General features: G+C 36.4%; 1 long non-coding RNA gene and 1 pseudogene across 1 annotated transcript; one reads left to right on the top strand and one right to left on the bottom strand.

Annotated features, from left to right (window-relative positions):
* The first annotated feature begins 408 nt into the window (after positions 1–408).
* On the top strand, positions 409–1,051 carry LOC112182285. The gene is made up of 2 exons (XR_002929384.2): positions 409–495; positions 685–1,051. It is a non-coding gene; the product is annotated as an uncharacterized LOC112182285 (long non-coding RNA).
* Positions 1,052–3,486: 2,435 nt separating this feature from the next.
* Positions 3,487–15,292, bottom strand: LOC112200303 (annotated as a pseudogene).
* Positions 15,293–17,317: the final 2,025 nt, after the last annotated feature.

Below are 17,317 nucleotides of genomic sequence, written 5' to 3'. Positions count from 1 at the left end.
ATCAGTATCTAAGTTAAGTCTTTGACAAGTTTGAAACAACAAATTCTGTGAATAATATCTTTAGTAAGAAAAGATTCGAGTTTAAACACACTATTCTTTTCTTCTATATTTTCAGGAAGTTATAGCAACTTGCAACAAGGATCAAATTCCAAGCAGCTATGGTAGGATGGATACCGGATTGAGGTCATCCTACTCTCAGTTAGATTCTATATCTTACCCTTCCTCTTCAGTATCCTCACTACCTTAATTGGAGGGGTGAGGCATCATGCATCTTAATTGGAGTGGAAATTTTCAGTATTTTCTGTGCAGATTTAGAATGTTTGAGTATTATCGAGACTATCTTTGCATAATGCTGATTTGAATGTTGATGTGCATTTGCATTTGCATTTGGTTCTCTTGGGTTTTGTGTAGATTACCTTGGTAGAAATGCCAGAGCGTAGCAAGAAAAAGTTGATGGCTTTGACCACTAATGTGAAGAGAGATGATAGTGATAAGGTAAAGTGGTCATGCTTTTTCTCACTTGGTATTCCGATGTGAATTATGTGTATTGAGATTCACTGCCTTTTTAGTACCTTTTAAGCTCAGTCTTGTCGGTATTTCTTTTTGTTTAGTTTAGTAATACCAAAAATCACTGTCATTAGGTTTATGTTGCACTGTGAAGCTGACTTTGTCATTCTCTTGCAGGGCCTTGGATTACAAGTTGTGAAATATTTGGCTGCCAAATATGAAGAGCTAGGGTGTGAAGTGAAATGGATGGGCAAGGCTGATAAGGTGATCTAGTCACATTGGTCTGGTTACCGCTGTCAACTTCACTTCATGTGAACCTTTAGCTTAATACATATTTCTCTTGCACTTGACTACCAAGATGAATTTTGAGCAAGGCTAGTTTTTGCTTTGAAGCAAAGTTTGGTGTTGAAATTTTGTAGATTGTTGCTCATATGTTTCTAGGCTAGCCTTTGTAGGTTTTGGGGTTTTCTTTTGTGACATATGTTCAATCATGAATTTGGAAAGAAAATTAATGGAAAGCCCCAATTTTTGGATGATTATGAAATGCATTTCTTTTCCTAGCAGCAGCTAGATGCAAACTTAGCTCATCACGCTTGTCAAAATGAAGTGAAGTATATAAAAGCATAACAGAACAGTAATGCCAAGGAAAACGAAGTCACTAGAGAGACTAGAAATCAGTATCAAAATGAAAATCGATGTCTTATGATTATTAATGTATCGAGTTGTGTTCGCAGAACCGATGTACTCAAAACCAGTGCACATCGATTTTACAAAACAAAAGCGATGTCTACAATGAAACAACACATCAGTTCTAGAAAAAGCAAGCAATGTACACAAAACCATTGAACATCGTTTTGCTTAAATGAAAACGATGTGATGTGTTAAATGAAACATCAGTCCTTGAAAAAAAACCGATAACGCCTAAAGATACAGACATCGTTCCTAAGAAAATAATGTGCCAAGCTACATGTAAAAATGCCCACGAACAAACAATACTCATGGCAACTGATGTCTACAAGTGTACTGGACATCGCTTCTGGAATAGAAATCGATGCAAATGTTCACGTAGGTATTGTTCAACATATACTTTATTAAGCATAAAATGTGAAAATATGAAGAATTAGACATACCTAACATACAAAAATATGATGATTATAACGATTATATATCGATTTGTTTTTTAGAATCGATGTTGGTTGTTGTATGGGGCATCAGTTGAAAACACGCTTATACTGATGTCTATACTTGTCTCTACACCCACTAAGACATCGGTCGAAAATTAGTTTAACATCGGTCCAGAACCGATGTCTATGAACAAAATTCTAGTAGTGATGATCCTCCCACTGGTTCCCAAATCTCAAAACAAAAAATGAGTTCTTCGCAAAAATTTTATATAGCTAAAAATTAGCCCAATCCAAACTCAATTCCTGGCTACGTCCCTGGAAGCATGTAATTGAAACCGTAGACGTTTAGCTCCAGCTTGTCAGTCAATACAGATACCGAAGTTTCCAGCTTGGCAAGTCTAGCCTACATGAAGAGAATAAGTCAATGAGGACAACTGACCAATATATCTCAACTAAATCGAGTATAGCCTTCATAGACATCGGTAAATGTTTCTTTAGTTCTCAAAATTAGTTGCGCAAGGCTGGGGAAGACTACCAGTATAAATTAAATTCAAGATCAAAATAAGTGAGTTGTCAAGAATGGAGAGAGAACACATGTTGTAATTTATAACTTGTAAGATAAAAGGTAACAACAGGTGTTTTATTTAGATCTTACCTAAACTGATTTTCTAATTTTCAAGTCTGTACTAGGGCTGTCAATGGGTCGTGTTGGGTTGGATTCGTGTTGGGTCAAGGTATTTGTAGTATCGCAAGATACAAACCCAAACTATTTAATAATCGTGTCAAAAATTTAAACTCAAACCCAACCTATTTATTAAACGGGTTACCCGTTTCCAACCCGCTTAACTCATTTAATAAATAGGTCCTATCGTGTTAGACAAATTGACCCATTTAAGGGTTAACAATGCACCCATTTAACTAAAAAATGCATAAACTGATTAAATTCACTAAAAAATCCACAAGACGAAGAATATAAATAATTATATATAATTTATAAATAATTAAATCCAATAATTATAAAGCAAAATATTTCAAATTGTCTAATCCTATAATCAAATACTCCCAACATCTAAAATTTCACGAAGAAGTATAGCATAATCGGGTTATACAAGTTCACTTCGTGTTGGCGGGTTGACCAGTGGTCGACCCATTTATTAAATGGGTCATGGCTGGTTGACCCACGGTTGACCCGCTTTTTAATCGTGCGGGTTCAACCCGCTTTATTTCGTGCAGGTTTCGAGTCGTGTTATTGGGTCATGTCGGAATTGACAGTCCTACTCCCAACGTCTAAAATTTCAAGAAGAAGTATAGCATAATCGAGTTATAAAGGTTCACTTCGTGTTGGCAGGTTGACCCGTGGCCGACCCATTTATTAAATGGGTCATGGCTGGTTGACCCACGGTTGACCAGCTTTTTAATCGTGTGGGTTCAGCCAGCTTTATTTCGTGCAGGTTTCGAGTCGTGTTATTAGATCGTGTCGGAATTGACAGCCCTAGTCTGTACTACAAGTTACTATAGAATTCAAGTTCCTCTAGCGCACAAACTTGGATGCACAGTACACGGAGATTAAAAAAATGATCGAAATGCAAGAGTTTTCCCACAAAAAAAACAAAAAAAAAGCATTAAGCACCAGCTATTAAAAGTTTAAAACTAAACCACAAAGTCCACTAGTCAATATGAGAAAGGGCCAGTACAAGCTAGTATCATCATCTTTATCAGTTAAGATACTCCTGAAAGATTATCAAGCGTACAGTTTTCCGGACATTCTAGTTAAAATGCTCTCTTCTTTGCGGATGGTAGTTAATGGTTTACTTCTGTACATCAGAAGCATAATTACAGACAGACCGGCCTCGAGCTATTCCACAACTAACAAGTTATTTCTCATTAATCCCTCGATCACCGACCGCAGGAAATTCTGGCGAAAGCTTCCATTCTCCATCCACCAAGAACTTGATTGCATACCTTCAAATCATAAAGTTATGATTCAGAATGAATAAATGGAGGAAGAAGAGGAAATTTGAGTGACTAGTACCTTCCAGGACTCAGTATTAATGTTGTTGAGAACGTGGTAAAAGAACCTGCATACTCGGCGGATAAATGCTCTCCTTGACTCCAACCATCAAAGTGCCCATAACTTGCACACTCTGATGCCAAAATACAGACAACTTTTTAAGTTCTATACCTAAATGTCTAAAAAAAATAAAAATCAGCTGAACATTAAAATTTCATTTGGCTTTTATTGTGCCTTCTTTTGCAAATTCAGCTCAGCTAAAAAGGCTGCTGGCACCAGTCCATCATTTGAATCATTTCATCATGACACCTTAAGACCTTGAAAATTGAGAAAATCTACGCGAATGGGAATTGTTGGAGTCAGTTGATTGTCAATCAACCCTACATTACCCTCCGTAACAGCCTCAAAGAAACTTGGGACAACCTCCATACTGAGAACCAAAACTCCATATATTCACATCCCGTTCAAAACCCAAAGCCAATAGTCTTCTCACACCCCAAGACAATCCAAGGCCCAACATCAGCCACAGAAAAACCCCCAACATCAATGAATAGCAATAAAAAATAGCTATTAGTCCACTAAACAACTCTCAAACATTCAAATTTCTTTGACATGTTTCCAGGAGTCCAAGAATGGTGCAATCACTCCTTTCAATATTACTTTCAAGTCAGAATCTTGTATTTTGATCATTCTCAATGGCTTCATAACAGAAAATTAAATAAACAAATACGAAGTCATCTGAAATACTGAGAGCAATCCAATAAGATTAAGCACTTTCTGTGCAGCTCTTACACAAAGTTAATTGCTTTTACATTTTAACATGATGTATAGAAAATTAGCAAAGCCTTTCTGTCATGGTTCAGTATGCCATACTGAACCATGTTCTTTTGATAAACAGGGTCAACCTTTTGGTGAATCGGTCATTGTTTGATCAAGGCGCTCTTTTGGGTAAATTACGAAAACAAAGTCTTACAAACTTGACCGTTTACCATAAACTAGCTAATATTAACAAATACATTGAAACCAGTATGGCATATTGATCTGTGTGACATGAATAGCAGTATATACTTTCGGAAGGTTTAGCACTTGACAACTTTATCCATGAGTCGGCACTTGACAACTTTATCCATGAGTCGGCTATCATGCATCATCTTTGAAAGTTCTTTGATTGGACAACTTTCTCCTTTAAAGAATAGGTCCAAACTTGTATTTTGAGGTAACTCAAAATACATGGACTGTAGAGAACTCCATCATTTATGTAACTTATAAATCTCCTTCTTATCAATTCTTCTTAAAGTCCTTCTGAGTTATTATGATAAACAACCTTCTTAAGATCCTGACCATCCTTCAACCCTTTTCTTTTGTAATGAAGTGACCCATCTCATCAATTTTCAGTAAGTCAATGCCTATTACCAAACTCTAATATGAGAACAAAGGAACGAAGTCATGGTTTTGAGTCACTATAGGAACAGGAGTGAAACCCTTTGATTCTCTTTCTAAAAGAAAAAAGAAAAAAAAATTACAACAGTATGGATTATATGTTTACCTCAGCCATACCACACCAAAATAGGGAAACCTCCTTTGATTGTGCAGCATCAACATCTTTAATTTGTTCCCTCAACTTCTCATGTACAGCTTCACACAGACAGACACATGCAACAGTATCTTTATTGTCAGAGAATATGAAAGATTAAACATGGAAACAACTATATGGAAGCCTTACAAATCAAAGAAATTTCATGCAAGTTACAAAGAAAACAACTGAAAAGACGACTCATCCAATCAGCCATGCGATTGAAGGAATAACCCATACACTTTAAGGGACATCAGAAGTGCCGCTTTAAAAAAAAGAAGGAATACTATTCTCTTTTTGAGTCAAAACCGAGAAAAAGTACGTTGTAGATGGCTAGCTTTACACTTTATATTGTCTATATACTTTTTTCTTTTACATTTTTATCTTTGTCTGTAAGACAACCCATCCTAAGATGCTTTTTCATAAAATATTCTTAACTTATGAGCTTAAGGAAAAAAACGTAGCAGGAGAAACTAATGACTAATGATGAAAAAATAAAGAAGTCATGCTTGAGCAAGTTACCTTCTAAACGGGAAAGAAGATGAGATTGAATGTATTTTCCATTAATCTCTCCTGAACCAACTGGAATGACAGATTTTGCGTTTTCTTCTGCCAATTTCACCAAAGCCTGCCATCATAACATGATGGATGAAAACATAACCTTTAACATCAGCCATTTGATCTACAACGTATTTCAAGTGCAGGACTTCCTTTAATCTTCTCAACGCCCTCCACAATGTTTTCCAATGAAAGATATGGGTCTGTTTGGTTGGCCCAAGGAACTTAAAAAAAAGTTGCGCTTCTTTTTTCTTTTTCTTTTGCAAGTTTGCATACCAAAATAGTTATGCCCCACAGGGTAAGAGACTTTAAACTTCCTTAGAAATCCCATCCTCCTTATTTGACAGAAATTGTGGACCAGAATCATTAACTTACAAGAACTATGAAAGTAATCATAATAGTAAATCACTTCGCTGCACCTTCTAGCTAAGCAAACAACAAAACTTAGATATTTCAGGATTCCTTTTCCTGCTTTCCAAACACAACCATGACAAGTAGTCTTCGGCACTTATATTTTCCTACTCACTTTTCTTAAGAAATATATTGTCACATAACTTTCGAGATGACCAAATACTAGTTTGTTTACTTAAAACAATTAGCTTGTTTCTCATAGGTCTGATTGACCCAAATTACTTCTCTACCCGGCCACCAAAGTTGATCCTATTGATTTCCATCTCATGTTGATGTTTCTATATGTTTACTGCTGGACATCTCTGTTCTACTGTTCATTGCTACAACAACTTAGGCAGCAGCTTACACTTCTCTCCTAGGCCAGTTTAAATCTCAAAAACCATTTCTGTACCAAAAAATCCTAGAACCTCCACACTTTCAAAATTTAACATATCTAATGAGATACTTTTACACAACTTTGAAGAATATCTGGCATCTTGAAGTGGAGTGGCCGTGGGACAAAGTTACCTAAGCTTGTTGCCCTATGGGCTATGGGTCTATGATGGAGTGCTATTAGTAACAGTTAACATAGTGGTTAAATATCACGACATATAAAGCCTATGTTTTGAGAATACTTTAAGCAAGACCACTGTTGAAACCAAGTAATTACAGACATCTATGTAAATGTGCTCACAATGGGATATGAGTAAAACAAGATCAAAATCAAGATGATAATGATTTGCTCCTTCCAAATTGGCCCTTCAACTAGATCCATTATTGCTAAACAAAAGGATTTGTTATCATGTTAAAACTGCCAAACATGGAAGCAAGAATCCTGATTTCTTGGGACATAGATTAGTCACGTGTCATAGCAGCATTGATCTCTTGTGACTTCAATCAGTCACATGTGATAACAGTATAATCATGCAAAAATTTCAGACAGCAGTAAATTGTAAAATGTAAACCTGAAGTTCAAGTTCCATGACAGCAAGTTCACTTTTGAAGTTAATCAACGCATCCTCCCTTATATGCAACCGCAGAGACAAGAAATCAAAAAGAAAGAGTTTTTCTATTGGAACCTCCAAATTTATTCACTTGACTTCTGTGCTTTTTACACCTCTTATCAAATTTTCAAATATTAAATTTACTCACTAAACCTCACTAAAGTTCCTCAAATAACCTCATTAATGTAATTTGCAAACAAATTATTATCTTTAAAATAAAAAAAATTTAGTCATTTTAGTGATTTTATCACTTTATAAATCTTAACTAAATATACATTTCTTAATCAAACTTGACTTTCAAAAATTAATGTCTAATCAATAAGAAAATGAAGAGATCATTTGTTTTTATTCTAAAAAAAAAAAATCATTCGTTTTTTAATGTTTTTTTTTTTTTTGTATTTTTTGTACCACATGATTAATTATTTAAATATTTTTAGTTTTTTTTTTTTTTTTTTGCAAATATAATGGATTGACTTAGATTCAGGTCATAAACCATAAGAGGGTTTATTTTGTTTTCCCTCATCAATATGCGTTCAATATATATATCATACATTTTTATGTCACATGATCTTAATCATATTTTTTTTTTGAATAATAATCTTAATCATATTTTTAATTCTTATTAAATATATATGAATGCTTTAATGAGTATGTAGTGAAATTGGAAAATGAAAATAGATAAGGAAAATAATAAGGAATACAATCTAATATTATTGAATTGGAAAGTCTACATAAAATAAATATAATATTTTTTTGGATATAATTATTGTTCTTAATAGTTATTTTATAGTAAGTTATATATGTCATTTAATAATTTATAATAGAGTGAGGTCAAGTGAGCAAATTTAGAGGTCCCAATAGAAACTCTCAAAAGAAAATGTCAGTTTGCAAACTCATTTCTAAAAAATAACACGTGTAAAATGGTGCCTATTGAAGCATATTCTCTTTATTTGGAAAATGAATAAATGCTAACTTTAGCACTCCTAGAAGTCCACTTACGTGTTTGTTATAGAGTATATACAAACCTGTCTTTTGAGGAAGGGCAATGATATAGGGCCTCAATGAGGCCTAAAATTTGTGGCCTCAATCCTAAGTGTCAAGCCATGTCACCTATACACCTCACTAATTTTCCAAATCATGTCATGTCATTCTTGAATAAAAAGACTATCTTATCATTTCAAAATCTAATGGCTCTAAATTATTTTAGCTTTTTTCTAGAAAAGATACATTTTTTTTTTTCTTTTTCTTTTTTATTATATATATATAATTCGTCTAAAAATATTATTTATATATTTTTGTGAATATATATATATATATATATGTTGTTGAATATATAACGGCTCTAAATTATTTTGACTTTTAAAAAAAAAAAATATTGTTTGGTTTTTTTTCCTTTCTTTCTTTTTCATTATTTATGATTTTTTTCATTATACATATTCAAAAAAAAGTATGGCTGTATATATATATATATAATTCGTCCAAAAAATTTATATATTTTCGTGTGTGTGTATATATATATATATATTAATATCGTAATTATAATCCATGAAATCTGATAAATTTAAGTAATATTTAAATCTTTTAATAAAATTAATGGAAGATTAGTTACCTTACATTAACAAGTTAATTTGAAAAGTCAAAAATTAAATTGGATTCACAAAAATGGAAAGAAAATGTATTTAAATCGTAATTTTAACTCATAAAATCTGGTGATTGAAAACCTAGATATCTAAATTGATTGGGAAGTGATATTTGAAAAGAAATTGCTTAACATGGAATACAATATATTGCACATGAGGAAATTAATTTTTGAAAGTATACTTGTTTTGTTGATCCCAAATTTTTCAATAGACAATAATGATTTTTAAATGTGAATGATAGCTTCTATTTTAGTGCAAATATGTCATTTTTCTAATGTTTCCAGTGAACTCTACTTGTTCATTATTAGCTACTTAGTACTTTTTTGTTCGTATAAGACATGTTAGTACTTGGCTGACTTTCAATTTCAACGCGAATGATATATGGCTTCAATTTTAGTGTGAATATGTTATTAGGGAAAGATTCCCCGTTGAACTTTACTATTGGCTACTTAGTACTTACTTGTTCGTGCAAGACACACTAGCTTATTTTAAGTTTCAATGGATGATGGCTTCTATTTTAGTATGAATATGTCATTCGGGAAAGGTCTCCAGTAAACTTTACTGGCTCATTATTAGCAACTTAGTACTTATTATTCATGTAAGACATGCTAGCTAACTTTAAATTTCAGTATGGATGATGACTTCTATTTTAGTGTAATTATATCATTAGGAAAAGGTCTCCAGTGAACTTTACTAGCTCATTATTGGCTACTTAGTACTTATTTGTTACTGTAAGACAATTTGGATCATGACTTCTATTTTAGTGTAATTATGCCATTAGAAAAAGATCCTCAGTAAACTTGACCAGCTCATCATTGGCTACTTAATACTTACTTGTTCGTGCAAAACATGTTAACTCTTTCAGTTTCAGTAGATGATGGAGTTTCAGTAGATGATGGCTTCTATTTAAGTGTGAATATGCCATTAGGTAAAAGTCTCTAGTGAACTCTACTAGCTCATCATTGGCTACTTAATACTTACTTGTTCGTGCAAGACATGTTAGTTCTTTCAGTTTCAGTATATGATGGTTTCTATTTAAGTGTGAATATGCCATTAGGTAAAGGTCTTCAGTGAACTCTACTGGCTCGTCATTGGATACTTAGTACTTATTTGTTACTGTAAGACATTTTAGCTGACTTTAAATTTCAGTGTGGATGATGATTTCTATTTCAGTGTAAATATGTCATTAGGGAAAAGTCCCCAGTAAACTTTAATGGCTCATTATTAGCTACTTATTACTTATTTGTTCGTGTAAGACATGTTAGCTGACTTTAATGTTAATGTGGACGATAACTTCTATTTTACACCTTCCTTAATTGCACTTTTTATTTGATTATTGTTGTGTTATACACCTATTGTTTATTGAATTTCTACATCGTATTAATAACATTATGTTTGTTTTTTCATGTAAAAATAAACGAACAGTTGTATTAATGAAGTCTCACTTGACCTTTAAGGAACACTTCCTAATGTTGAGTTTGGATGTGACAATATTAAATTATCGAGAAATTTTGAAATATGATGGAATCTAGAATATTATCAATTCAATTTATTAATGATATTTTCTTACCTATTCAATTACTAGATTTCATAGGTTTTAATTACGATTTCAATACATTTTCTTTCCATTTTTGTAGATTCAATTTAATTTTTGACTTTTCTAATTAACTTGTTAGTGTAAGGTAAACTAATCTTCCATTAATTTTATTAAATTCATTTATTAAAAGAGTTGAATATTACTTCAATTTACCAAATTTGATGGGTTATAATTAAGATATTAATATATTTTCTTTCCATTTTTGTGGAATCAATTTTAAATTTGACTTTTTTTTAATCAATTTTTTTTTTAAATTGTGGGTTAGAATTATGTCATTAATATATATATATATATTTATACCATATTAATTCTACATCGAATATACATATATAAATTTCTGTACGAATTATATATATACATATATAATATAATTATATATATATATATATATGTTTGTGAATATATATATATATATATATTTATATTTATACACACAAACACATATTTGTATATAATTTTTTTTTGACGAATTATATATATATATATTCACAAACATATATATATATATATATAACGAAGAAAAGAAAAAGAAAAAAAAAATCAAAATAATATATTTTATTTTTAGATGAAAATCAAAATAATTTAGAGCCATTAGATTTTGGAAGGATAAGATAGTCTTTTTACTCAAGAATTACATGACATGATTTAACAAATAGGTGATGTGTGTAGGTGACATGGCATGACACCTAGGATTGAGGCCACAAATCTTAGGCCTCATTGAGGCCACAAATCATTTTCCTTTCCGGGGCCACAAATCTTAGGCCTATTAAAGCATATTCTCTTTATTTGGAAATGAGTTAGCGTTATGCTAACTTCAGCACTATTAGGGCATCTCCAATAGACTAGCTATTTCAACAAAAAGTTATAAATTTGGCTAATTTGAGATAGTTTAGCACTCCAGTAGAATAGCTATATGAAAGTCAAATTTAGCTTTTGCTAAAATCTCTAGCTAAATTTAGCTAGGGAGGAGAGAGAAAATAACGAAAACCTAAACACTCCACGTTCAATTTTTTTAGTTTAGCTAACACTGCTGGAGGAAAAGCTAGAAATTTACTACCTAAATTTAACTTTTAGATGATTTAGCTAAAAAAATAGCTTTTACTGTTGGAGATGCTCTAAAGTTCCACTGGTGTGTTTGTTAAATGGTATACACAAACCTGTCTTTTGAGGAATCGGTTTTGTTGATTGGCTTCACTTAGTTTTTTAATGAGCTTTGTTCTTTCAGAATCAGCGAGTAGGGACTTCAACTGATATACAAGTGCAACATGAGTTAGTTCTAGAGATCTTAAAAACTAATATGGTAGTCAAAAAGATCATGTGGTATCAAAAGCTCAAAGCTAATCAAATCAACGTCACCAATAATCATTAGTATCAGAGTGCAGGCTATGAGCCAAAGACCACATAATAAACAACATGAAAAATAATATTGCATCATGCAGTAGCATCGGATGATGCAGATAAAAAAATTAGGAACTAATATGTTACTTCAGAGTTATATTAGAAACCAATGAAATCGATGTCAGGGATTGTTATTAGTACTGGAGCTGCAGCTAAGTAGTCATTGATATACTAAAAGAGTTATAATAGTCCTTCATCTGGTCCCTCGCATCTACTGAAACAATTCAACTTAAGACAACATTTGCAAAATATGGAGAAAAAATAAGTGAGAATTTCTCTGGAGTGAGAACTTATCATTTATTCTAGTTCACATAAATTTTTTGAGGGAGAAAAAGAAAAAAGAAAAAGAAAGAACCTGTTGCTTGACACCCACTGTTGTGCTGTCCTTTTACTTTATATTCATGGTAGACCCAGAACACAGCAACAATTACAGTAAGTGAAGAACGACCCAGAATCTCTATATAAAGAGCAGTTCAAAGAAAAGTGTAAACTTAATAAGGAACTCTTGACCCACATATAACTCTATCCACTTTTTCTATTGTGAAAATCAAATCATTAAGATTCAGTTAATTTGCAATCATAATCTTTGTATCTATTAACACATAACAGACAATATAGTAAAGCTCTAACAAGAATACAACAAAACCATAAAATGGACAAATGTGCAAAAATAAGGAAAATGGGAGGGGGTGGGGTGGACGGGTATTTCGTGAAACACTGAGGATACCCAAGATAGATCAACGTGAATACCAACACCTTGCCCTAAAGAAACTTCATATATAAGTTTCTTATTCCTTTCCAACCACACTACCCACATCATTGCTATGTATGGGGTAATCACCTTCAACTCAGCACCATCAAATGTCAAATCCGGAATATTGTAAATACACCTTTTCAATCGTGCGCTGAATTTCCATAAATGATAAGCCATTTTCCTTTAGCAAAAGAGGTCTTTGTTTTCATGTACTTTGGCAGAAGTTGAACCATGAAAACAGCATCTGACCAAAACTGGGACATATTTTGTGTCTTGAGCAAGCTTTATCCTCACAATCAAGGTAATACAAAGTTCTAGGAGAAAACAAGCCTAAAAATAACACACTGACAAGTGAAGAATGAGTTAGGACTAGATTATGTCAAACTTTAACAACTAAGCTAAGCTGCAAACTGCCTCTTCATTTTCTTCAATACCAACCAAAATTGTTACGAGTCTGAGTCCACATCGTGAACAACTCAGAGTTCAGACCAAACTTTAAAACGTTTCTGTGTCTACTATATAATAGCACCATATGAGAATGCTTAATAAGCCAAAGGGTAGCTAGGAATGAGACACGAAGGGAAAAAGGAACTCCATGCATTTGAATGTTGTCAAGGATCTGTTTTTAGTAAATTGTTCTGACTAGTTCCAAGATCCATTACCATAATTTATTCCAATATTTAGATTTCATCAAACCACTTTAAAAAGATAGATGGATTAGGACAGTGGAGAGTATAAGTATGAAACGAAGGATGTCAACTTCTCTTTGTAATTGAATTTACAGTGTACAACATATTAGTGCATGATTATACCTCATCACTTAAAGGTTGAGCAAGAAGCTCCTGCCCTGAATCTTTAAGTTCATCATTGCTACCATAAGCTTCTGCTGGTACCGACGACGATTCCTCCAAACAAGTGGGAATTGAATATCTTCTCCACAAGACATGATTCAGGTGAACACTTGAGAATTTATCAACCTCTGAAAGCCCAAATTTAAGTTCCAACTATTCACACTATATGGAGGTAGGTGGATGTTACTTTTTCCAATCCAATTTTCTTGAATTTTTGCTCGACAACCACAACACTTGTTTGTCAAGGCAACACCTGTCCGGACAATCAAAGAAATAAAAAATAAAATTCACAAATGCTTAACTACAACAGTAATTCAGTGAAATTGGATAGACTAAAAATCGAGATTATGTTATTATATTCAGCAATGCTAAACTAAGCAGATTTGCAGTTTAAGAGAAAAAGATGGAGAATTCATAAGTTCATGCCATGAAAGTTGGTAAAAGTAAAACATTTTTTGCTCAAAATGGAGGAATCTGTTTGGCTCCAAAACCAGCTGGTGTGCAAACTGTCTCTTTTGAGCGTGTGCGCAGGCGTGCCAGCACCATGGGGTGCAGTCGTCGGGTTAGTCCCTTGACCTGACTTCTTTTTCAAGCGTTGTGGGCGAGGAGAGCACCAACCTCGCCACATGATTCTTCTCTAGCCTTTCGGGAAAGGACTTTTGCCTTACGGATAAGGACTTTGGATGTGATCTCTTCGGTCACCAAATCGATACTCAACGTTATAGGTTGAGCAGCAATCACTGGGAAGTTTTGAGAAAGCATGGGGTTTGCTAAAGCGTATCTTTAGCTTCGCTGGGTTGCGAGGGTGTTACCCTTGCTTCGCTGGTAGTATCTGTGGTAGTGGCACTGACAGTCGGCTCGGAGAGACTAGGACTGAGAGTACATTCGCCGGGTTTCAACAGGGTTGAAGGTTTGCTCCGGGGAGGCTTTGTAATCGCTGGGATTAATTGATTTCGAGATAGAGGTCTTTAACTTTGCCGCTTAACCCTGTATTTATACACCTAGGGTTTCGACTGCTCCTTGCTTTAGAAGGATCATTAATTGAAGTTTCCTATTCAATCTCTGCTACTCGATCCCAATAAGGTCTCGTTTTCCTTATGGACCACGGAATGGCTGAAGCTATTCCCCAAACCCGAGTAGGTTTATTTTTGGGCCGCAGGTATCGGCCCACTGGCTCAAATCCACCAAAGGATCTTGCCAAATATACTTTTGGGCTCAAACATTGCCCCCCAGGCCCCGAAATCAGGCCCGGGAAGATGTAACTGATTGAAGGGGATTAAAATGACGCGCCAGTCGCGTAAAACGATGTCATTAATGAAGGTCGCGTCCTTTCATTTGCAAAACGCCTTTCTGTCGTATCTTTTCCCTTACAAAACTCCTTATTTAAATCCATGGCCGCATAAGACCCGTCACATCAGAAACCCTTTCAGTCTCTTAAACCCAGAAGAACTCATTTCCTCCAACATCTCCCTCGCAGAAACCCAGAAATGGCTCCCCCGAAGAAGATAGTTATTGATCAAGAGGAGGAACTGAACGAAAAAAATGCCCATACTTGGGGAACCAACATCGGTACCCGCATTCATCTCCACACATCCATCCATCGGCCCTTGCTCCTTCAATTCTCCGACTATCAAACCGGACTGGGGCCAGTGCCACAAGACGCTATTCCGGCCGACGCTATCGCTCTCTACGGCCTACCCGTCTGACGGCCCATTCCAGTCCTCTGAAGGACTCTCAGAGATTTCAGTAGTTGGGGTGCCCAGAACCAACGAGCCAAAATAGGGCACTGGCTGTCCTCCATCAGCCCAGCAGAACTTTCTTGGTATCGCGAAACACGGGCTCGAGATCTGGCTCGCTGGAATGCAGCAGGTATCACACATTCCATTGATCTATGTTTTCGTCTTCCACGCGGCAGCAATCGTTCGCCGCTCGCTGCCTTTCTCTATTTCTGGAATACCGCCACAAACACTTTCGATTTTAGATTTGGTCAAATGGGAATAACCCTGCTGGACATTCTTACCATCACCGGCTTACCCATTGATGGCGAGCCTTATTTGCATGATCAATTTGATTCTGTCAACTTCACCTCGACCATGGCCCAACATAGTTGCAGCGCTCACAGTAGCTCCTACCCACGATGGTTGACATATTACAGTCGGGAGCACAATGCGACCGGCGGAATCGCTTTCCTGGAGTATTGGCTCTGCAAGTTCATCTTCTGCACTTCCTCTTGCAAGCCCACTGGTACTTGGACTCTTCTGGCGACGGCCCTCTATAACGGCCGCAACATCGGGCTCGGGCAACCGGTGCTAGGAGCCCTTTACCGTACTTTGTATCAGGCCACTATGCACCCTTTCGAGACTATCATGTCTGGCCCCTTTTGGATCTTGGACTTCTGGATCCAAACTTACTTTCCATTCTTCCGCCGAGATGACATCCCGCTGCTTCCACCGGTCGACCAACTCTTGGGTCAATGGTTCAGCCGCGAGGAAAGGTACTCATCCCCTCCCTACTCCGAATGTTTTACCTATCTGTACCTTCTAGATGAGATGCCATACTACGATATAATACTGGGTAGAAGATTCCCACCTCTACTTGAAAACGGGTTCCTTCCCGGTGATCCTTGCTACAGTGATCGCGCGAGCTTGGATTTTCGCCGCGCGATCTTCTGTTCAAATATCAGGATCGCTGCTGAAGAGCTTAGTTACTAGCTTTACGCCCCTAACCACTTCGCTCGCCAATTCGGCCTTGTCCAACTGGTGCCATTTCCTCTGTATGACGCCTGGAACTACAATACTTCTTGGCGTAGATTCGGACCCCCCACCGGGCCTGTGCCAGCACAAAGTATGCTCGCGCTGGTTGATCTTCCTGATTGGGCTCAAGTTATCGACGCCGTGGACGGGACTGAGGAAGGATACGAAGAATGGTGGGAAGAAGTCTCCATCAATTGCTGGACACAGCGGGATGACGAACTCTTTGCAGCCATCTTTGGGGAACTGAAAAACCCTTATCCTGCCGATATTGAAATGCTCGCTCGCTTCTCTGAGGATGCTACACGATCCCAGCCTCCTCCAACAACACACCCGGTGCGAGCCCCTCGCCAGGCCCAGGCTGGTATCGTAATCCGCGAGCCCCCTTCAGAGGTAAGTATCCTAGTTTACTTTCTGTATCTTCCTTCACTCCTTTCCTCTTACTCACTCTCTGCTGCGCTAGGGAAATGTGCCACCTTCTGGAAATCGCGCAATCAGTGCTTCCCCAGCCACTGGCCAGTCCGCAAAGCAGAAGACAGTGATCGCGAAGCCTGAAGTTGAAGATTCTTCCTCCGATGATAATAATCCACAGACGGTAATAATCCTTTGTTCTTAGGACTATGCTCTCCCCGTGAGCTAAGTCTAATCCTTTACTTCTAGCAGGTTGCCACTGCTTTGGCTCGCAAGCGCAGTCGCTCGGACCCTCGCACTGACCCATGGGAAGAGGACGAACTACTCGCTGATCGACTGGTAACAAATGGGAAACCCACATTAGAATTTATTCACCCTTTAGTCCAATTCCTATAACTGTCCTCACTCGCAAGTTCGTCGCCGGTCCTCTAGACAAGCTGGGGAAGGCTCTTCGGCCGCTGGTGAAGGGATATCTACCTCGCAGGCCCAAGCGCCCATGGATTCTGGTAATCTTCCACCTCCAGCCAGCACCGCGAGTGATGCGCCAGTGGCCTCCATTCTGGTGCAGGTTATAGACGACAGCTCGCCTGAATTGGAAGAAGGAACGGCACCTTCGGACGCACCGCCTGATGAACCGATCGCCGCGCAACCCCTAGCACAGATAGCGCCTGGCCCAATTCCTGGTGAAGTAGCTCAAGAGCCTGCACCGATAGCAATTCTCCACGAGCCTCCGGCCGCAGAGGTACCCT

The sequence above is a fragment of the Rosa chinensis genome, chromosome 1 (genome assembly GCF_002994745.2).
Source record: "Rosa chinensis cultivar Old Blush chromosome 1, RchiOBHm-V2, whole genome shotgun sequence".
NCBI lineage: Eukaryota > Viridiplantae > Streptophyta > Magnoliopsida > Rosales > Rosaceae > Rosa > Rosa chinensis.
The sequence above is the reverse complement of the archived record's forward strand: the minus strand, read 5'-3'. Positions and strand labels throughout refer to the sequence as shown.